The sequence below is a fragment of the Prinia subflava genome, chromosome 8, assembly GCF_021018805.1.
Source record: "Prinia subflava isolate CZ2003 ecotype Zambia chromosome 8, Cam_Psub_1.2, whole genome shotgun sequence".
Taxonomy (NCBI): domain Eukaryota; kingdom Metazoa; phylum Chordata; class Aves; order Passeriformes; family Cisticolidae; genus Prinia; species Prinia subflava.
Window position 1 is genome coordinate 34,390,839 of NC_086254.1, and position 23,097 is coordinate 34,413,935.

Genomic DNA, 23,097 nt, shown 5'->3' on the forward strand with positions numbered 1-23,097 from the left:
GCTGCAGCTGCTCCATCTGCAGAACCAGGTGGAGATGTTTGGGCCATGGGGAAAACACAGCTGGGAAAAGCTAAGAGCAGCCCTGGGAGGTTCTGCTCACCTGGGCAGAGCTGGGGGGCAATAAACTCAGCTTCACCTGGGCCACAGCCCCGGGTAGGATTAATGAAATGAGGAGGAAGTAAATGTGTGTTTGAACTGCTTTAGTTCTGCTGGGTTTTTTTTCCCCCAGTAGTGACAGCCAAATCAAATTAGCTCTTTGCAGAATGCTGCAGTTTAACTGCCTCTGCCATCAACTCCAACCCCACTTTAGAGGAGTTTGCTGATGAATCTTTTTTATCTCCTGCTCCAGGTTTTTATTGTTATTTTTTTAAGTTAAGATGTCTCATTCTTCTCCCAGAAGTTTTTTTTTAATGTAACTCATGGTGTAGAAAATTAAAATTTTGATACTTTTGAAGTTTCAAGTTTAGTAAATCTGAGGTTTAGATTGAAGGTAATTATTTTCTTGCTTTTTCCTCTTTTTGCATGTAAATTAACTTCACCATAGAGATGTTGAGGTTCTTCTGGCTCTTGAAGTTGTCTGAACACATATGTCCACTGTGTGGGGTAGAAGCCACCTGCCTGCTTTGATGGGATGCTTTCAGCAAATGCTCCTTTCAGCCTATTACAACATTTTACAACATCTTCCCTTTGAACTTCCATCCTCCTGCACAGGGGTGGTGACACCTGGATGTGAAAGGCTTGCATCCAGGGCAGGCAGCTCCTCAATAAAGGTTTCCTAAAGGACTTAGGGTGGAAAAATAAGTTTTGGGACCTTTGCATGACTCTCTTTCTCTTCTCTCGGACTGTGCTGGGAATTTTGTTCTTAGTGCTGCTGGTTGATGTGGAAAGAGCTCCAATACCCGGGGAATGAGTGGGGATGTGCAGCTCTGGGAGAGCCCAAGTCTGTGCTGGGGACAGCTGTGGATGTGAGGGTTGGGGACAGCTGTGGTGGTGTTGCAAGGACCTGATGCCTGCACCCATTCTGAGTTTCCTCTTCAGCTCAGTTGTTTCAAGCTTCTGCATGTTAAATCCTGGGAGCTGGTAGGGCTGGGTGGGTTGAGTGCTTTGTCAGCTTGGTTTTCTCCAGCTCTTTCTCCAGGGAGGAGCAAAGTGTGGCTTTTTGAGACTTGGTGTCCTGTACCTGTTGTGTGTTGTTGAATGAGTTTGTTTTGGAGGATGCTGTGATTGGATCATCCTTCTGCTGGAAAATGTCCATCTGTCAAGACAGAAACTTTCCTTGGGAGCAGTATGTTCTCAGGAGATCAGATACCTCCCTAAGCACTCCATATCTGTCCTTACTAAACTGTACAGCACAGCCTAAATAAATATTTACTGTTTTGGGTCTTTGGCGTCCTGGTAGAGCTCTGGCTACTTGACCTTTGGCTGTCCTCATGTCCTCTTGTTTTGTGTAATTTTGGAACAAATATTGAGGGTTTTTTGTTGTTGTTTGGTTTGAGTTTTGGTTTTTGGGTGGTTTTTTTAATAACCTTATAAAAGGGGAAGATTTTAAATCCAGGTTTCACAAGATAGGGCTGTTTAGGCCCAGGGCTCCAGTTTGTGAAGGCAGTAAACAATGTCCTCAGCTCCATCTGGGGCTGAGCTGGGGGATGGATTGATCCTGGTGGATCCAGCAACACCACCAGACGCCCTGTGGTGCCATTCATGCCTTTACTGGGAGAGCAGGGCCCACCCCAGTGTGACCAGCTGAGCTTGGCTGTGACTCTTGGAGGAACAGTGTAATGGAAATGACAGGAGACTTGGGCCAGAGGAGAAAAATTCATGTTAGCCTGAATATAGCTTGTCATCCTCTTAAAATTCTTGTGCTTCTTTGAAGTGTGAATCCCAGATGCTACAAAAGTATTTTTCCAGACACGGCTGTGCTGTCTTGCTGTGCATTTTCCACCAAATTGCTGAATTACTGTTCTCCTTCTGGCCTTCAGTGTTTTTTTTCCATAGCTTTATCTATTTGTCTGTATGTTTTACATGGCTAAAACTCATTCCTGTCTCCCATACCCATCTGAGCACTCCCCATCAGGCAGCATTCCCACCGGGCTGTGGTGGAGGACAGGAATGCTGCCTTTTTTTCCAGGAAACTTGTAAACACGAACTTCCTGTTGACACGAGCTGTAAATCTGCAAATAGGCTCTGCTTCCGGCAGGAGGGGAAGGTAATAAAATCTCAGGTCCTTGTTTGCTGTGCCTGGTCCTCCTTGAGCTGCATCCAAGCACTCCAGAGGCAGTGGAAGTGCAGAGAACCTGCTGATTGCTTTGTACCTCTGGAAATGTGTCTTGGCTTTTATTTTTTTTCCTCCTTCAGGCACCCAAACACAGATGCAATGCTAATAGAAGCCAGTTGAAGAATGTCAAAACCCTGATGACTCCAAAATGATGCTCCATTGCTTGTTTTCCCCTTTCCTTTCTCACTGCCTCTCCCACCACTGAGCTGATGTTCAGTTTTGGGGAGTTAACTCCATCTCACATCCACACCAGGCATTTTGGGATAATGAGCTGGCCAAAGTCTGGCAGCTGTTGGCAGAGTTTGCCATTAAGTTCCCCATGCCACACATTTTTGGGAGGCTGGTGTGTGACTCAGTTGTGGGAGGGTGCCAGGGTCAGGGAGCAGACACCTGGGCAGGTGCCTGAGCTTGCTCAGCGGATCCCAGGGGCTTCCAGTGGTTGGGAGGACAGCGATGATTTTCAGGATCAGCTGTTGGGGCTGCTGGGGATTCTCTGTGCTGTCAGGGAAGGGATGCAGGCAGATGAGGAGTCTGGAGATGGTGGAATCTGAGAATGGAAAAGGGCAGCAAAAAAGGCAGATTAAAAGAAGAGATTGAAAGCACGGCATTGGAAACGGAAAAAGGATACAAAAAAAGGAAGAAGTGGTTATAGGACATGGCAGCAAGGAGCTACGGGCAGGATAAAAGGAGAGTCTGGATGGAGGCTGAGCTCTCTTAATCAGCATCCCATTAATTAATGTGCTCTCCTGCGGCAGCGCGGGGTGTGGACGATGTCCAGCGCTCTCCGCCCGGGCTGCCCCGGCGCTGGCTGCGTGCCCCGGGCCGGGCTGGAGGCACACGGCAGCGATGAAAGGGGAGCTCTGCCCTCCCTGCGCCTGGGTGGGCGTGCTGGGCCTTTCGGAAACTAATAGCTCCCAGCAGTGCTCCGAAATCAGACTTTGTGGAGCCGGGAGCGCAGCGCTGGAATGCCGGGCCAGGCGCAAAGGGCTGCGCTGGGCTCGCTCCTCTTTTTTCTCTCCCCAAAGCCGGCGTTTGTTCGGGCTAAAGGGTCAGGGGGAGGCAGGAGAAGGGAGCTGGCAAAGAAAAATGGGGCGAAAATAAATGTAGGAGAAACTAGCAAAAAATGCGTTTGAAATGTGGTTTTTGTGATTGGTTGAGGCTGGAAGGAAGGGAGCCCTGCTCGGTGCTAAACCTGCAAAGCTGGTTTAAACAAACTGGGATGCTACTGGGAAGCTTTGCTTAAATCCTCAGCTGGTGGTTTTGCTGAGTGTAATGAACAAAACAACTTGGCATGTTTTTGTGGGATACTGGAGTTGGGATGTTTTTAATCAAGGCTACCAGGTCAGTGACAACTAATTAATGAGAAAAGAACCCTCCTTGGGTGGCTGTGTGGTGGGGAGGTACCACTTTCCTCCTCCAAAGCACTGGGAAAGGAGCAGAGCCCCAGCAGCCCTCAGCAGTCCCAGGGGCTGGGGCAGAGGGAAGCTCAGGGTAAAACTGGGAAAAAAGGCTGATAAAGAAGGAAAAGCCATTCTCAGGGAAAGAGCCAGAGCTTGTGGCAGGGAAGGCACCAGTGGAGGGAGGTGCTGGAAGCAAATTGAGATGTAGAGAGCCTGCTGTAGGGAAGGGCTTGGGATCCATTATGTGCATTGCTCACTGAGATGAGGCAAAAACCTCAAATTCTGCTGCTTTATTAGGCTTTAACCTGTGCTTTCTTAATTGTAAATGGTCTTGCACATCTGGTGGTGAGGGGCACTGGGAGCCCAGAGTAGGGTGCCTGATCCAGGACACAGCTCTCAAAGCTACCACCTCACCTGGAAAAGGGAGGATTTTGTCTTCCAGAGCTTGTCTGCACCATGAGGAGGTGCTAAAGAGGATGGTCCTGCAAGGAGTGGGGCAAAACTGTCAGATGTAGACAGGAAATTGGGTTTTCTAAAGTAGTGGGGACTTAGCTGCAGAGAGCTGCAGAGATCTCCATCCACACAGCTTCCAGCCCCAGGAATGCTCCTGGTCTGGGTGTTGGGCAACTGAAGTTTAGAACCACCAAAATGACAACTGGAGGGGAGTGGATGTATGTATTTGAACAAATCTCTGTAATCAAATGGCACTGCTATTGATCTGGAAAATACTGTCAAGCTGCAGGGCTGTTGCATTAGAATTAATCCTCTGCAGGCTGGATTTTACTCTCTCCAAATAGGATTACTCATTTTTTCCATATTTCTGTGTTTGGTTTAAATACCCGTGACAGCTACAGAAGCTTGGATTTCTAATCAGAGCAAGGGTGTTAGGTTTAGGAATTGGTTTGTTGTTTTGGAGGGGATAATTTTGCATAGGACATCAGTTTCTGCATGTTTTTTCTTTACGTATGTGGCCACAAGAATAAAGCATCATGTGCTTAGGTGATGTGTCCCCTCCCTTAATGGGTGGCCAGGAGTAGTTTCAGTAACTTCCTCAGGTTGTGTTTAACTCCTTGTAGCATCTTTGCTCCCCCTGATTGTTTGGGGTATTTTTTGGCAATGTCTGATTATGGATGTTCCATGTGTTAAATTCTTCCAGCTCAGTTAAGGCCATCTTTTAATGTGGTTTTCCCCCTCTCTGGACAGGATTACAATGGCACAAAAGCCAAACACTGCTCATGTTCACTCCTGAAGGAGGCAATGTGATTAGTTCTGGATTTTGTTGAGGGCTGGAGCTCTTCTGTGCTAGGGAGAGGCTGGGCATGCTGGGCATGTCCAGTCTGCAGAAGAGAAAGTTCCAGGGAGATCTTAGAGCTCTTTCCAGTGCCTAACAGGGCTCCAAGAGAGCTGGAGAGGGACTTTGGACCAGGGTCTGGAAGTGATAAGAGGATGTGCCTTGGCAGGGTTAGACAGAACATTGGGATGGAATTGTTCCCTGGGAGGGTGGGCAGGCCCTGGCACAGGGTGCCCAGAGCAGCTGTGGCTGCCCCTGGATCCCTGGCAGTGCCCAAGACCAGGCTGGACAGGGCTTGGAGCAGCCTGGGACAGTGGGAGGTGTCCCTGGCAGGGAGTGGAACGAGATGAGCTTTAAGGTCCCTTCCAACCCAAACCTTTCTCCACGATTCTGTGACAAATTAAGCTTGTTAACGTAATCTGCCATGTGTTAATTCAAATAATAGATGTATTGAAAAGAGGATGTTTGTTGAATGTGATAAATTTGCCAGGAATGGAGAGGTCTAATCTCTGTTTTGGGGGGTTGAGCTTGAACTCAAGTCACTGAGTGTCCCTTGCAACCCAACCAGCATGGCTTCAAAGGGAGCAGTCCCTTCTTGGCTCCGCTGTCTTGTAAGGCATAAAGAAGGCAATAAAATGTTTGACTTTCCTGCCAGACCTGAGCCTGGAGGAGGAGGAGGATCCCAATTGGTTTCCATCAGATTCCAGTTAGCATGAATTTACAGTTTCTACTTAGCCTGATAAATGGCTTTGGCTGCCTTAGTGCATTTGGATTTATTTTTCTGTGCAATGGAAAGTGGTCAGCTTAAAAAGGCAAAGGCTTTCCAGGGTTGCCTTGAATTCAAGTGAAGCTTCTTTCTGAGGTAAGAACACAGCAGGCAAAAAATAAAGCCGAGGCACATCATGAAATATCTGTGGAATAGCAGAAATCAGAAGCAGTTCAGGCCTCTTGTGCTCGCTGTGGCAATGGGCTGTGATAGGCATAAAAATTCCACTGCAAACTGGAAAAATTCTTCAGATTTCCTCACTTTCCTCAGAAACCACACTGAGCAGCAGGTATCAATAGCTCCCAGTGTTCAAACTTTGCTTGCATCGTTCTTTCCATGGAACATTCCCAGGAGAAGAAAGCAGAAGCAGATTAGCATGGTGAGCTGGGGAAACCAGTTCTCCCCATGCTGCCTGCAGTTCTGCTTCCTTCCACTGTGCTGGTGATGTCTGGGCTACAAAATCTGCTTTAATGCATGTTTAGGAGCACACAAGCCTCTTGGGAACAGTGAGGGGGGTCAGTAGATGACAAGTGGATGGACTGCCCATCCCAGGTTGAATGGGGATGGGAGCAACCTGGAGCCCTGGCACAGGGTGCCCAGAGAGGCTGTGGCTGCCCCTGGATCCCTCCAAGTGTCCAAGGCCAGGCTTGGAGCACCCTGGGATAGTGGAAGGTGTCGCTGCCAATGGCAGGGGGTGGAATGAGATGACCTTTGAAGTCCCTTCCAACCAAACCACTCTGGGATTCTGGGATTCTATATTTCATGGGTCTGCCTCCGCCAGTGGTGAGCTTTGGCTAGAGCTTAGGTTTGGGTGAGCTGAGGCACATGGATCATGTGTAAGACACAATCCATGAGCCTTTCAAAGGAGGTTTGGCAATGACTTCCACTCATGGCACCCTGGTGTCCATAGTTTTTCTACCTGGAGAACACAAAAGCAAACATCCATCCTTCTTACTCTAATGGTGAGCCATGAGGTCTGGCATATTCCTGCCTCCCTAGCAAGAAGTGGGGATGTCTTCCCTGGGGATGGTGGGGTTTTGGTAGACACTGGGCTGTGCACAGCGTGACAAAGAATTGTGTGCCTTTTCATGAAGATTTATAAAGTCGTTGTAACTATACTTGAAATACTTGCAGTGACCTGAGTTCTTGACATTTCAAAGTGCTTTAGGTTGTAAAAACATGGAAGAGATTTATTTGGCCATGAGTTGACAAAGGATAGTTAGAACCTGGTTGTCACAGTTGTGGACAGCTTTTGTTTGTGTGAAGTGTTACAAACTGTTCAGGTCCTTAAGCTGAAATACGATTTAAAAAGCAGGCGAGGGAACATGTGCTGGTTATGTATTTCACACAAGTCCCCCAACTCCAGGATGTCCCCTGTGCCTTCTGAGGGTACATCTCTTATGGCTTTGACCCAAAGACCCAACAGATCCCAGGCAGCGTCTTGTGAGCATCTGCTGTTCATCACACAGCATCCCCTTCTAGCACACTCAGACCAAAGTCAGATTTGAGTTCACTGCCCAGTTTCAGGCTGGTTTGGGGATGTTGGGACAGGGCAGGACAGGGAGCAGCAGTGTCTGATGCTGGATTCTTAATGCTGGGAGCACAGGGCTGCATCCATCTGCCTGGTACCATCTCCACTGAGGACAGAGCTGCAACATGAGCTTGCTTCTTAGAAGACATCAGAGAATCCACATGAGAGCCACCGCTGTCGCCACGAGCTCCTGTTGGGGACCTCGTAGTGTGAGGTGCCAGGGAGCCAAGAATGAGATGCAAGTCCATAGGAAAATAACTTCATTAGTTCTGGTGTTGGTGGAGCTGCTTGGGTTGTGCCTCCCTTCATTGTCTGTGTAATTTAGAGATGGTTTTTCCATCTCAGCTTATGAAATATTGAGAGCTTCAGTATTTTGCGCAACCTCCATCTGAAGTGTCAGAAGCCCCAGCGTGCTGAACTTTCTGAACTTCAATGTTTTATTGATGTGCCTTGCCAGCAGCCCCTCCAGTGGGGACTGGGCTGCTGGGAGGCACTGTTGGCTCAGCCTGTTCCCAACCTGTTTTGCTGCCTGAGCATCATCTCATGGGATGCTCCAGGTGTTTCTGTGCTGATACTTCAATGCGATTCACTTCTTTTTTCCTAACTGAAGCATGTGGAATTGCTGCTGTAAACCTGTGCCCCCTCTGCCTACAGCCAGGCTGCTCTTCTCAGAGTGATGTGTTTGCCCAGCCAGGGAAGCAGCAGCTTCATGTGCTCCTACAGCAGCCCAGAGTCTCCTGCCCAAATTTTCCCCCCATTTTCATGCAGCATCCTGCCTGTGCTGGGAGGTCTGTCCTCTGCTGGAGGAGTTTGTGGCCCCTGTGTTCATGAACTCATGCCATGCCTGCTTGCAGAATGCTTTTTAATGCTTCCTTTAAAGCAGTTTTCTTCCTTTACAGCTTCTTCCCCTCCCAAAAGGAAGCAGAGGTACCTTAAACTAATTAGGAATAAGCAGCAGAGAAGCCAGGGTGAAGGGTTAGGTGAGATGCCGGGGGGCAGTACCTCCAGAAGGTTTATGGACATAGCAGTTAGCAGTAGCCTGCCAGAGCACTGGGAGTTCCATAAAAAGGAGCATTTTGCTGCCTGTGAACAAGTAACTGTCCCGTCATGCCTACACCAGCTGTGGAGAATTTGGCATGTATGATTTTTGGACCTGTGAAAAAGCAGAATCCCCCAGCCCAGGCAGTGGCAGGCTCTTCGTTTGCTGAACTGGGGAAGTATTAAGGTCCCTGGTTCTCAAAAACAGTAGCTGGAGAGAAAGGTGGTGTTGCCTGCAAAGAAGGTGTTGATGACTGCAGAGATTTGGCAAGGATCAAGGCCTGAACCTGCTCAGCTGTACGGACCGGAGCAGTGAATCACTCCTGAGATGTTAAAATGTGCCTGTGCTTGGTGTGCGGGCAGAACGCGAGCACGGCCCCTGCTCCTGGCGCGGTTTGCCGGAGCTGCCGGCGGGACGGGGCGGGTGCAGCAGGGGAGTTGGGGCGGTCCGGAGCGGTGCTTGCCCCGCTCGGGGCAGCACCAGGGCGGGAATGCTGCCGTGTAAATCCGTGTTTGCCCGGCTGGCGGTGAGTGGTGCCGGCTTGATGGGATTAGTCAGGGGCCTCCAGTTCGTGTCTGTTCTGGCCGCACCTCGGGGAGCAGCCTGGCAGGGTCACCGGGGGTTTATAGCTGTGCGCTCATGAGAGGGGGGAATGGTCAGTGGGTTCCTGCTGCCAGCCTCCCTCACTGCCCTGGCATCTCCGGTGGAGTTTACTCCCCGTATAAAACATTTCGGATTTACATTTTCCTCTAACACTTCCTCTTCGGGCCGGGTAGTATGTTCCACATTTAATTGCGCTTCCTTTGAATTTTCCAGTCCGCGTTTGGTACCCTTGCAACATCAGTATCTTGTTATCTTGTTGTTGCTTCTAATTGCTACCACATGCCAGCTTTGCAGCGCCGCAAACTCCGGCACCGGCCTCGCTGGGGGGAGTTTACAGCCAACATTTCCGTGCATGGGGAAACCTTCGGAAAATTAATCCTCAGATCATCCCGATTTCCAAACCCGGGGCTGAGGCAGAGGCTGCCGCACAAGGCAGCGCTGCTTTGGGGAGGGTGGCAGCTCCTTTTGCTCCTGTGGCCGCCTCGCAGTTCCTGCCGGCCATAAACAAATGCCGTGTATTTAACAAGTTAATGTCAGGCGGGCGGCGAGGCGCTGGTAGGTGTGTGCCTGGTGACATCAGCTGGCGAGCAGCCTGGCAGCAGCGCGGCGCAGGCAGGGAGCAGGCAGGGAGCCGAGGGTGTGTGCCTCTGAGCTGGGTATTCTGGCAAGGTGGAGGGCTGGTCTGTTTGGCAGGACCTTCCCATCTGGGATCCATCTGTGTTTCCCTGGAATCGGACAGGCGGCTCCAGGCAGTGAGAAATCGCAGATGTGCGGGACCTGACACATGTCCAGCTAATGAAAGGAGAAGGCAGGCTGGGCTCCGGCTGCGCTCGAAGATCACGGGCGGAGGAGGAGGAGGAGGAAGAGCGCTTTTCTTTCTATTTGAAAGAAACGAGGTGTATTGCACAGCAGCTGGATCCTTGCAACCTCGCCGGCTAGGGTAAGCAAGGAGCGGGATTATTTTTAAGCAGCGCTCGGCGTGCCCGGGGCCGCGGGGGATGCTCGGGGAGATGCTCAGCCCCGGTGCCGGGCAGGGCTCGGGGAGCTGCTCGGTTCTGCGGGTGGGCTGGGGAGAGCCCCGGCTCGGGAGCGGGGACACGGAGAGGGTGGGAGCGGCGGCGGCCGCAGCGCTTTGCCAGCCTTGCCTCGGTCCTCTGCAGTGCTGGGGAAAACTTCAATAGCCCAGGCGGCTGCATGCGAGGATTCTGCAGCTGAAAAAACACTAAACTCTCTCTGAGGAGAGCTGCGGAACAGCTCGTTCTGGGTTGCTATGGAATGGTTTTCTTGGGTTTTTTTGGGTTTTTTTCTTCCCCCCACCCCCCCTCCATGAGCACAGGGCTGGGATTTGGCGTTTTCTGGGGAAATGGCAAAGCAGGAAGGGGTTTTTGTGTGTTTTAGCAGAGCGTGTTTTTCTGCTGTGCCTAGGCTTACTCTGGTTTCTGCATGCTGGTATTGAGGCTGGGAGGAGGGGGGCTAAACTGCAGAGGTGGATTTCTTCCATTGGCTCCCAAATTTCCTTAATTTTCCCCGTGTTTTCAGGGCTTCTCTGCATTGTGGCAGAGGCTGCTCCCTTTTTGTCTTTGCACTCCTTGAGCAGCAACTGATGCTCCCAGCATCTAAATCTCCCAGATCAATCTTCTGATACCAGAACACACCTCCCCTATATATTTTCACTGTCGGGCTGTAGACAGGCTGTATTTTTTCTTTTTCTATTGTAATCCCTGGATCCTGAATATTTAGTTTAAACCTGCCCTTTTCCCCCCTCCCTGTCTTTTGGGAAGGTTCAGCAGTTGAAATTACTCCTCTGACCCTCTGGTGTAGCTTGTTGTAAAGATCCTTCTGTTGCATGTTTAAGCTGCTCCCCTAAATATTACCAGCTTTTTCTGTCCCCTACACCACTCAGCTCCTGTGCAGTGATACTCAGTCCATGTTATGTGCTGGAGAAATCCTGCCCAGCCACAGAAGATGCACCAAAATCAGCACTCAAAGTTTGGGGAGCTGAAATGTGCCTGAGCATTGCTTGCTGTCAGGCTGGAAAAAGAGAGAGGAATATTTACCGGGCTGCCTGGTGCAGGATGGTTCCCTTTGGTGTTGCTTTGTCCAGATTACCCTTAAACATGCCAAATGATGGGGTTTCCTGAGGGAGAGCCTGGCTGGGCTCCCTGCTTGGCTGCAGCTCTGTGCTCGACCAGTTTGGCCACTCCATGGGCCACCTTAAGGTTTTCCTTCTTTTGCAGCATGCAAGCATTTGGATAGAGGCTTTTAAAAATACTGTATATTATAAGTCTGCTTCTAGAGACACACCAAACACCTCCTGTGTGTCCCTGGGGAGGAGGCAGAAGTGTGTGCACTTCAGTGTCTCAGAGTGCACCAGCACAAAGGAGTTTGAAACCCCAAAAACGTCCAGCAAAGCCATACAGGGTATGATGGTATCTAGGAGCAAAGAGCCGTGCTCCTCTGCTGCTGCTCTCCTGGAGGCTGCCCGAATTTGTGAAGGCAGTGCAGGGTGTTGGAGCAGCTGCTCCTGCGCTCTCTTTGCGAGTCCAGCCCTGATGAAGCAAACGGAAGCTCTGCCGGCATCAGGGCAGCACGATTTGCCCATTAAACAACTAATTTGGGAGAGTCTTGCTCAAGCCCTGCAGGAAACTTTTTTTTTTTTTTTTTTAGGCTCCTTTATCTTTAAAAAGGATTTAGGGTGCCTGATGAGCCGAGTGCTTAGATGAGAGAGGTGGTTGTATTTTGAAGAAGAGGGTGGCTTGAAACTGTCACCAGTCCTAATAATTTTACAGAAATGGTACAGGACATCCAAGTAAAGACACTTTTTTCCCCCCCACTATTTTCTGCTGGATGACATGATTTTCACTATTAATATGGGAAAGATCTTTAGTCTGATTTTTGGAACTACCTGGGCTTCACCTAAATCACTGTGTGCCCTTCATAGCCAGGTAGCCCAGCACATCCAGCAGTTAAACACACAAATAATGCAAAACTCAGAGACTCCAGGGTGGGAAACAAGGAAAAACGAGTTAAAAAAAAGGCAGTTTGAGCAAATACTGCCAACAGGAAAGCACAGCTAAGCCAGGGGAAGGATTTGAAGGGTTTGAGGAAGGAGCAGAATTGCTAAAGGCAAGGAGAGTGAATCGTTAATCTGAGAACTCTATTACACAGGGAATGCCCCGAGGAAAAGAGCAGAAACTCCATTTAATAGTGAAAAGGCCAAACCAGTGCTGCCAAGCCAGGCTCTGCTCTGCCCAGGGACTGGAGCCACAGCCCCTGCTTACTTCCAAGATGCTGCTATTTTTGCAACTTGCATCTGCTGGTGTTGCAGAGGCTTGTTTAAACCCGCCAAAGCAAAGGGAGCTTGGCTCTTGCGAACCCTGGGTCAGGCTGTTGGGTATGGTTTGTTTTCTGGTTTATTCTTCTCAGTCTTACAGGACCAGTGTCCCCAAGAGAGCGGGGTTTCACTTAATGCTGCCTCAGCTGTCACATCGAGTGAGTCCCAAATGATTTTACTGCTGCTTTACAGAGCTTTGTCTTGTGTCGCCCACGGTGGCTTTTGGCTTGTAGAGGTTATCACTGGTTTGACAGGTTTGTGTGGTTTGACTGCAGGAGCTGAGTTTTCAAGTCAATCAGCCCTCCAGTGCCCAAATTGACCCATAAATGCAGTAACCACCAGCAGCATTTAGCAGGAGGCAGCGCTCTCCCACGGTGATGGGATGGGATGGGGGAGCCAGGTGGCCTCTTGTTTTTTCCAGATCTGTTTTTTCAAGGTTTGGACAAAAAGCGAGATTTGTTTGACGTGTATGTGTGATGTTTATAGTATAGCTGGAGAGCTGAACACAGTCATTTGAGGACTTGGGCACGTGAGGCAGATTGAAGTCAATGCTGACTAGTTTTTAAATCTGAGCAGGAGATGGTCGTAATCTGTTGCCTGTTGGGTTTTTTCCCATTATAAGAGCTGGCTTATCCATACTTGCTCTGGGCTGGATCGTGAGCTTGCCTTTATCTAGTTACTATTTCCATATCTGATTGCCTGTTAGGAGCTAGGTATGAAATGTGTTTCGACAGACACTCCAGAGCAGTCCCTGGGGGCAGCGTCACTGCAGGTCTCTGGGAGTCTGTTCAACTTTTATTTTTATGATGGAGACTGCCTTAATTCATGCAGCGTTCAGGGAACGGCTGGAAAAACCTTTGTTTCGAGTGGGAGCAGCAGCCAGGAAGAAATGGTGAGCAGTGATCCCACAGCTGAAGTGCAGCACGGGGAGGCTTGGGTTCAGTTCCTGGGTCTGCAAGCAATTTTCTGAGGCAGGACCTTGACCTTAGCACGGCTTTGTGTGTCAGCAGCTTACGTCCGACAGGACAATAGCGATTTCAGAGGTTTCAAAGCATTTTAAAGTGTAACTATCATGCCTTTTATTGGGCTGGGCAGTGGCATTTTTATAAGCTAAGCTTAAGGTTTTAGAATAATGTGTATTGAATTTCCTCGGCGTGCTCCCGGCCGCGGGATTCCCATCTCTGGTGGCTGCAGCAGGACTTTGGTGGGGGTTATTGAAGGAGGACACTCACAGGTGGCCAGAAGACCATTTAGAAGAACCAACACCTGCAGATCTTCTAAGCCAAGAGTCTCTTTTCCTTCCTTGCCTCATCTGTGGCAGTGGGATGCCGATGGGATGCTGTGTCACCATCCCTTTCACCAAAAAAAACCCCTAGAAAGCCCCAGAAGTGTCACGGAGGGGAGGATCACAGAATTACGAGGTTGGAAGAGACCTTCAAGATCATTAAGTCCAACCCAACTTTATCCCAACTGGGATAAAGAAGTCTCTGCATACCAGACAGACACAAAGCAGCAGTGCCAGCAGCTCAAGCACCACTATACCAATAACTGTAAATAACAGCCAACTCAACCATGGCACCGAGTGCCACATCCAGCCTTGTTTTAAACACATCCAGGGATGGTGACTCCACTACCTCCCCAGGCAGGGCATTCCAGAACTTTATGACTCTCTCTGTGAAAAACTTCTTCCTAATATCCAGCCTCTATTTCCCATGGCTCAACCTGAGGCTGTGTCTTCTCGTTCTGTCAATGCTGCCTGGAGAAGAAAATCAACCCTGACACAGCCACCTTTCAGGGAGTTGTAGAGAGTGATAAGGTCACCCCCGAGTCTCCTTTTCTCCAGGCTAAGCACCCCCAGCTCCCTCAGCCGTTCCTCACAGGGTTTGGGCTCCCAGCGCCTCTCCAGCCTCGCCGGCTCCTCTGGATTCGCTCAGGATGAGGAGCGCTGCAGCGCGGACCTGTTGCCGGGGGGAGCGGGCGTTGCGCGAGCGGATGTGCGGGGCTGGGTGCTCCGGCTGCGCTGGGTGCGCTGCCCGGGGCTGGGTGCTCCGGCTGCGCTGGGTGCGGGGCTGGGTGCGGGGCTGGGTGCGGGGCTGGGTGCGCTGCCCGCGGCCGGGTGCGCTGGGTGCGGGGCTGGGTGCGGGGCTGGGTGCTCCGGCTGCGCTGGGTGCGCTGGCCGCGGCCGGGTGCGCTGCCCGCAGCGCCAGGTGCAGCCATTGTTCCGCCGCTCCCCATTCAGCCGCCCTCGGCTGCCGCTCCGCGCCCGCTCCCGCATTGTTCCTCCAGGAAATTAGCATTAAAAACCCATCCCAAACCCCCACGTCCCTCAACTGCAGGTGACTGTTACTGGCCCCAGCTGCCACCCTTGTGCTTGATTACTTCCATATGGGGCTGTGGCAAGATGCAGGATCCACTTATTGATTTTTTTCCTTAATATTTTTTCCCCTTTTTTTATCCCCCCCCCTCATACATGCAGACCCTTCAGCTTCAACAAAACCCTGAAATCTATTAAGCCCCCGATAGGCTCCAGTTGCTGTTACAACTGGGATGAACATTTTACAAGCAAAGCTAATTACACCCTCTCTGCTTTCTTCCTTTCTTCAGCCCCCACCCCATAAATGTAAAATAACCAGAGGGCAATTGGTAGTAAATTAAATCTTTGCAGTGTCCTGAGAGGAGGTTTCCTTGCTAGCAGGAAGAAGTCTGCTGGGCTTTAGATGTTTTGTTATTTGGGGTTGGGCTTGTTTTTTGGCTTTTTTTTAACTAGGAAGTGGGAAACTCTGGCATACTGCTGTGACACACCTATTAAAGGGACATACAGATCCCAGCCTGAGTCTGGATAACGAAAAGGAAAACATAATTAAACAAGTGAGATGTTAATTTGTGAGTGTAGTCAGCTGTTGAGAGGAGCCAAGGAAAAACTCCATGCCAACTGAGGATACAAATTTCTAGGAACAATGTGATTTTCTCCTGGTACAATTTGTCTGCAGGGCAGCAGGTTCCATGAAAGTCCAAACCTCCCCAAATACCCCCTGCAGTAGTGCTGGCATCCTGGGTTTTCCTCAAGACAAGATGGGCTGCAGCTGGTAAGAAGAGAGAGGAGGGGAGCGAGCATCCCTTGCTGCCCTACCTGGGCCTGGGCAATGCACCTGCTCTTCAGAGGCAGGTGGGGAGCACAGGTGGGTCAGGCCCTGTGGGATCAGCCCACGCAGCCCTGACCTACTTTGTGCCAGGCAGGAATGGAGGAGCCTGGCAGCTTGTGCCCGTGCTGGAGGCGCCAGGCAGAGCTTCCCTGTGTGCCCTGCCCGAGCAGCCTGGGTGCCAAAGCCCTGTCCCAGGCCCCAGGGCGGTCGGTCCCACCTCTCTGGAGACACGCTGGGGTTCCCTTTCCCAGCTGGGAGTCCTGAAGCTCGTGCTGATGAGGTTTGTGCTGGAGGGTCCTGGCAGAGCAGCTGCTGAGGGGATGGTGGTCCTTGGAGCACCATGAGATGTTCCTGCTGCTGCCTGGGCCTCAGGGGGCTGCTGAAGGTGAGAGCCTACCAGAGCCTCAGCTGTTCCAGCTTGGGAGGCCATTCCAAGGGAAACATCACCTTTTGTGTCTGTGCATTGGTGGTGGTGCCCCAGCAGCCACTTCCAGGGGATCTCTCTTGTTCCTGCTGGTGATGCACGGAGCAGTTCATGCAGAGCTGGCAGGGCAGAGTGGCAGTGGTGCTGCAGTGTCCCATCGTGGTACAGATGCAGGAAAGCAAACCCCTAGCTGGGAATGATCCTAGAAATGCCCGTCTGCTCACAAAGAGACATGGAGGATATATTCATAATGGAGAGTGACATTTTATTCAGCAAACAGAGTCTCCTGGCTAGTCTGGAATTAGACACTGCACTGAGACTTTGCTCAGATACAAAAGTCTTCAGGGACAGCTGGAGCTTGGTTGGTTGATCTCAAGATTACAGATGCAAACTTACTTATGGATGGGGAGTAGGCTTGCCCTGAGGCTAAGTGTCTCTAGTTGTTGCTCCACCATTTGTTACCTGGGCTTCACCATGAGTTCCATCCTCCCCTTGACAGGTGGGACCTGCCAACGCAGATTGTGAGGGTTTAAAATAAAAATTCTGGTTGCTATCTGAGAAGGTGTGTTCAGCTGAAATACTTGGTTTATTAACTCCAAGTCCCTCCTTCTTGATCCAGACCTCTCCTGGCTTGGCTGCCTGGTGTGGACCACCCAGATCTCCCTGGGAAGCATCCTTGCAGGTGCAGTGGTGGCTTCTAAAAAAATTCCAGCTCTTAGGGTGCTGTGCAGCCTGGGGAGAGCCACCAGGTACAGCAGGTCAGAAGGTGGATGAAGGAGCCAAGGCAACCTCATGGAATATCTCGAGCGATTTTCCTCAGACTTGTTTTAAACCCTTCAAAGTCAAATCTCAAACTTAGGGGGTTTCTTCTCCCTAATTAAATTAACAGGCCATATGGTGTTTACTGTGAGCGCCTGCAATATGGAAGGAGCTACCTCCTGGATCACTTTCTTTTTTCAAAAGCTGCTGCTTTACCTGATGTCACTGTTCTGAAATGTTCTTTTCAGCAGCAGGCACGAGGGGTTATTTCTGCCACCTCAGTGCTGTTGGTGTCACCTTCTGATCCTGGGGCTGAGCTGTGCCATAACCTGTTTCTGCATCTTGCTTTGTTTTTTCTTGGTTTTTGTTAGGCCATTTTGATGCTTACTGGGGAGTGTGTATAAGTCAGGGGTTTTTTTTATGCCTTTTCACATGCAGGTGATGATTCCTGTTCTTGGAGCTGAGGAGAATAGAAAACAACTCAGGGTGGGTTTTTTGGGGGGTGCTGGTGTTTTATTTTAACAACTGCTATAAATTTTTTTCATTGAAGCTAACATGACCATCTCAGGAATATGTGAAATTGCAAGTTTTATAGAGTTTTATTCTTTATTAATGGGCTGGTTTTAAAGAACTTACTTTGCATATGCTGCTTTTATCTTTGCATGAAATGTGGAGGAGGAAGTGAAGACCTTGAGGAAGAAAAATCATTGGGTTTTTAGAAGATCCTTGCACTTAGCTTAGCAGGAAATAGGGTAAGAATCTCTAAACTTTTAGGAGAAGTCAAGGAATGAGAAGTCTTGGATTTTACTGTCTGTTTTGAGCTGTCGTCACTCATTTAGCAGGGATTTTTGGTAATCATCATTTGTGTGTGAGTGCACTTGCTGTGAGCTCATCCTGCATCTCTCCAGTGGTGTAACTGAACCTTTCTCTGTGAGTTTTAACTTATGGGTGCACTTTTCCATAGGGGCTGGGTGACCCTTTATCTCCAGCCAGGCTCAGCTTGTTGTGGGGTGTCTGAGCTCCCAAGAGCAGATCCATTTGTGGCCTGCCACATTAGCATATTCCTGCAACGTATGCTCCAAGGGTGTTTCTTTGCAGAGAAGCCTCTCTAAAGATAGCATCATGAAGTTCTGTGTTGTCAACCAGGGACACTTGATCTAAAAAACAACATTTGATACACAGACAAGGTTTGCAAGTGCCATCTGGATTCTGGGAGATGAGCTAGGTTGTCTATGTTTTGCATACACTCACCAGGAAAAAAAAAAAAAGTGTGTGCAGGCGGATGAATTCTTCAGGATCACCTGAGCAGAACTGTTTAGTCCACATGAGTGTCCTCAGTGACATAGGACACCTGTGTAATGCCATCCCACTGGGTATCATGTCCCTCTGGACCTTCTTAGGGTGCTGGAAATAATTCTGTAGTTCAGTGATACATTATTGAAAGCCAGGTGGAATCAATTGAAATTCTCTCACACCAGGAATATTTTAATCTCCTTTCCAGCATACTGCAAGGCAGAACCTGCAAATGATGCAAAGCCCTGCAGAGATGGGCATCTTTTTAGGGAGGTGGGGATGCAGGGAACGCAGATGTCTCTGTCTGGCTTCAGTTCTGCCTGGTGGAGAGGCTGTCCTCCAACCCACGCCAGCTCTGAGAGAAACCTGAACACCATGAAAACCTAAAAGTAGCCCTAAAGGCTTGAACAGCAAACTCCCTGTCCACATCTTCCCAGGGACGTGTAGCTTATAGAATGTATTTTCCTTCAGGGCCTATTTCTTGACTTTCTAGTTATCCTCTCATATGCAAATCTAATTTGCCTAATGGGCTGGTGAGTGTAATTGAAAGGCAGCCTGCACTTACAGGATAGTGAAAAGTCTCACCTGTGCCCAGGCACAGATGGGGCTCTGCCTCACTGCTGCATCATTAGAGGAAATTTATAGGCACAGTGTCACAGGCTTTGCTGTGACCAGGGCAGGAAAATGGCACTTTAGAACAAACTTGGGGGTTTGCTGGGTTGTTTTGTGCTGGTCTCACAATTTTGGCAATTGAGCTTTTTGGGTTTTTGTCATTCCCCTGTGCTGCAGTTGATGGGGAGCAGGTTAATGCAGGTTACTGGTAACGACTTGAGGACAATCCTAAGAATGATGAATTGGAAAGTCTTGTCTGTGCTGTGTTGCTGTGTGATGGGTTGAAAGCAAGTGCAGCAGCAGCTGAGCCAGCCTTCACTCTCCAGTCCCTGTGCATCACTGGATCTCCAGAGGTTATCCATGGAAATTCTCCACCTCTGCTGCCCACAACAGGGAGGGGAAGGAGGCACAGCAGAACCAGTCACTGCTGTGCATCCATCTCTGCTGGGAGCAGACCAAGTTGTGGCTCCCCCATCCCTGGCAGTGTTCTTGTTCCAGCTGGGCAGGGCTTGGAGTGACCTGGTCTGGTGGAAGGTGTTCAGGGCTTTGGAACAGAGTGATCTTCAAGGTCCCTTCCAACCCAAACCATTCCATGATTTTAAACACTGAACTTTGATGGTTCTCCTGTCCATCCTGGTCTCTCTGTGCCTGGACTCTGCAGGAGATGCTGGCTCGTGGGGCTCCAGGTGTGTAGGGAACCCCTAAATGTGTTCCTCCTGTGCTTCCAGCTCCAGGGGATGGTGGAAATTTCCCACAAGCTGGTCAGGCTTGGGCCACAGAGGAAGAGCCATTTGTGTGAGGAGTGTTTTTCAGAGGCAGAATTGTCATCTTGGCAGGGCTCCTGTGTGTGCCATTGATGGCAGGCACTATTAGCTGGGCAGCACTGAATGCACTTAGCACCCAAGTGAATGAAGTGAGCTGGGGATCATTAGTGAGGCTTGGCTACCTCAGCAGTATCAGCAGGGCAGGAGTGTTGGCGTGGGCAGCACTGCCAGCTCCATGCCAGGGCTGCCTGGCAAAGCCAGCCTGGCTCTGGGGCAAGGGACACTCCTGCTCACACAGTGTCAGGGTGGGTCAGATTGGAAGGGACCACAGCAGGGCCTCTGGGCCCACATCCCTGCTCCAGCTGGGTCATCCCAGAGCATGTGGCACAGGGTTGTGTCCAGACAGTTCTGGAATACCTCCAGTGAGGGAGATATTTGCCCTCCCTGGGCAATCCCACGCACTAAAGAAGTTTTTCATGTTCAGGTGTATCTTCCTGGGCATCAGCTCCTGCCCATTCCTCTTGTCCCCACAGAGTCTGGTCCCTGCTCTGACCCTTCCCTGCAGACACCAACAGAGAGGGATGGAGTCTCCTCTGGCACTTGTAGGAAGTTGTAAATAATGAGGATGAAAGATTTCCTGAATCTTTCCTAAGTTCCTCCTTGATTTCTTGGACAACTTGCCCAGTTTTGGATAAAGTCTGGTGGAGCTTTAGCCCTGGAGCTGGCTGGCAGGGATGAGCTCCTGCTCTTCAGCCTCCATCTGGAAATGGGAGACTCTGTATTAGACTCTGTTTTATATTTGGAAATGGTATGACTTCAGGGACCCAAGGGGGATGTTTTTCTGTATCCTTCCTTGATTGCTTCATTTTGGGTTTGTGGTAGAACTTGGTTCATGGATTGTTTTGCACTGGATTTGGTTTCTGTTTTGTTTTTGCTGAAACGACCATTGTTTTCATCTAGGCTGGCCCCTCTGACTGTGACCTTCTGGACTGCTTCCTTCTCCAGATGGTCAGGATTTGTACCTGCTCTGTGCTTAACAAACAGGTTTGTTGTTAGTTTGGGGTTTTTTTCCTAGTTTAATATAGGATTTTGTAATAGCTTTGGCCGTCCTTGGTATTATTTGTGCCTCTCTGTGGTCACGTTGGTTGTTATGGATTAAATGTGGTTTTCTGCCTTGAGATCTCACTTCTTTTAGAAGTGACCTTGCTTTTTTTAATTGCTGTTATTTACAGTTATTGGTAGTGGTGCTTGAGCTGCTGGCACTGCTGCTTTGTGTCTGTCTGGTATGCAGAGACTTCTTTATCCCAGTTTGTGTTTTACTCATTTGGAGTACTCTCTACTCACTGGATACCCCTACCCTTAAACCCCAAACCTGCTGTTCCTGTTCTCATTAGCCCAGACCCCTGTGTGCTCAGAGATATTCATGATGCTCTTAAGGAATCCAGATTTGCTCAGTACTGGTTGTTTTCTGAGGCCAGTGCTGATTTTAAGGTTGATTTATGGTGTTGGGGACCAAACCATCAAGTAGCAGGGTTTGGAAGATGGAGGACAGCAAGAGGGATGTCTTCTTAAATGGTTTTAAAGCTTGGCTTTAAACTCCTCCTGTATGTCTTTATTAATCAGGTTTAAAGCTCCCAAATCTTCAGTCACTGGGTGATTTTAAGGTGGATTTGAATTCATCCTTTTATTTTGAAAGATTTAATGATTTTTCAGGCTGTTCCCCTTTTTCCTTGTGTTGCTTGAACTTCCGAGGTGCTCCAGGCTGTCTGTGCCGTGCTGTGCAGATCCCTGGGGTGTGGCAGTGTGGGATGGGGACCTGTCCAAGGCAGGGACAGTGCCTGTGTTGGTTGTACCCAGTGAGGCAGGATCTCTGTGGAGGTCCAGTCCGATCCCAGGGATGCCTGGGGGAAAGGACACGTTTGCACAGACAAGGCTGTCTCTCTCAAAGGAGCTGCTGTGGCTGAAGGATTTCTGGATTCTCTGAAGACAAAAAACTGGAGTAAACCTTGCTGTCCTCATCACAATCTGTGGGAGCTTTTGTACAGACCATGCACATCCCTGTAGGAATTTGTCCTGCATGTGGCCAAACTTATTCCCAGCAGCTAACTGGGAGCAGAGGCACAGGATGGGCAGGATCTGCAGTGCCATGGGCTGTGGGATTGGGATCTGAGCTCACCTGGCACTGTGATAAGGGGTATCACACCATTCATAAAATAGGGTTAAAAAGGCAGTGCAGTGGCCTTTGCTCAGGGGGATGCTTTTCTCAGAGGAAAGTCCCAAAAGGATTGTCCTTGAGAGGCAGGGATTCATCCCAGTGAGCAGAGTGGGACCGCTGGTGGGAAGCCTTCAGCAAAGGGGCTCACTGTGCTGACCCAGAAACAGCACCCTTCTCAGCACCTCCTAAATTTCTTACGGAATTGGCTAGAAAATGTCCTCCTTTCCCACAGCTTTTCCTGCTGAAACTGAGAGCTGGGACATAAAACTCCAGGCAGTGAAAACTGAGGCTCGCTCACCTGGTGACCATCCCTTTGGGGATGAACCAGACTCACAGTGTGGAAGCTGCACGATTCCCATGGGAAGGGGGTTCTCCTGGGGAGGCCATGGGGATGCCAGACCTGCAGTGCTCCCCTGCATTTCCTGCAGCAGCTCAGCAGGAGAAGGGCAGTGCTGCAGAGCAGGAGCTGCGGCCTCGCTGCGTGTGCTGCACCGGCGGCTGTCAGCCGCTGCTGGGATTGCTCTGTGCACATTGCCCTTTCCTCAGCTCTTTGGGTAAAGTCGGGCAGCAAGGAGGCTCAGGGACCTAAATGGAGTTTGTGCAGTGATGGTGGGATGAATTTATGGCTTAAATATCTTTCAATGGATTATTAAACCCCAAACACTGCTTGGACACCCCTAATTGCAGCATCCGTGTGAGAGGCTCTTGTGCAGGAGAGGCTGCAGAGCAGCCAGAACGCCCTAGGAATGCTCCCCTTGGGTGAGAGAACCCTAAACCCTCCCTGAGGCTCCTCCAGAGCTGTTCCTGAGAAGCCCAGCAAGGGCTGCAGTGGTGGTGGCCCCGTGCTGGATCATCCTTGGGGAGCTGTGGGTTCCCCGTGCAGTTCCTTGGGTCACTCCTCGGAGCCTGCTCCAGCAGCTCTGCTTTTCCCAAGCCTCTTTAAATCAGTGGATGCATTCCTATTGACTGTTGGGAGCTGCAGAGAGCCCCTTGGAGCTAATTAGTAATTAGAGGATGCCAATTAACCACGGTTCCCCAGGCTCTGCTGCTTTGCTGGTACTGCTGGGTTGGAGAAGGAGGGAACAAAATGGAGCCCATTGCAAATGTGTTTCATCTGGAGAGCAGGAGAAGGGTGGAGCTGCTTGTTAAATGGCCAGCAGTCCATGTTTGAAAAGGATTTATGAGGGCTAGATAAAATCATGTCCTAAAGGCTGTCTCGAAGCCTCTGTTAAGGTGGAAAATACTTTCTAAAGTTAGAGCTTGTTTCACTGTGTTTCCCCTCTTTTGGACGTCCCAAAATTTTACAGGTACCAAAGTTCCAGCTTTATTTACTCCATGGTGTTTAGCCTAAGCAGAATGAGAAACAGATTTGCACTCTCAAAATTGCAGTGCTCAGTTGTTTTTCTGTATAACCTGTGGATTATGCGCCTGTGCACCTTCGGAAATGTGGTCCCTAAACTGCAGCAGAATTTAAGGAATGCTCCTAAGGGAAAAACAGGCTTTTGCTGCCATTGCCAGGGGAGACTTGGTCATTCAACCATGAGTTTCCCATTTGTTGGATCACTTCTTACTCTGTGGTGTAAACTTGGTGGTCACTGGAGCTTGGAGGGGCAAATTTATGGCCTTGATGCTCTGGGCAGGGAGCAAT

The 23,097-nt window shown here is 49.9% G+C and overlaps 1 protein-coding gene across 7 annotated transcripts in view; it reads left to right on the forward strand.

The window, feature by feature from the left end:
* The window catches only part of CBFA2T2 (CBFA2/RUNX1 partner transcriptional co-repressor 2), a 58,054-nt gene that overhangs the window by 11,369 nt on the left and 23,588 nt on the right, over window positions 1-23,097 (forward strand). Inside the window, exon 2 of one of the 7 annotated variants that reach the window (XM_063404677.1) lies at window positions 20,195-20,278. The exons of 5 other annotated variants lie outside the window; for them this stretch is intronic. The gene's annotated coding sequence lies outside the window, so the exon portion shown is untranslated. Of the gene's footprint in view, window positions 1-9,550; window positions 9,846-20,194; window positions 20,279-23,097 lie in introns of those variants that run through there. One more of the 7 variants, XM_063404679.1, reaches the window with a different exon arrangement.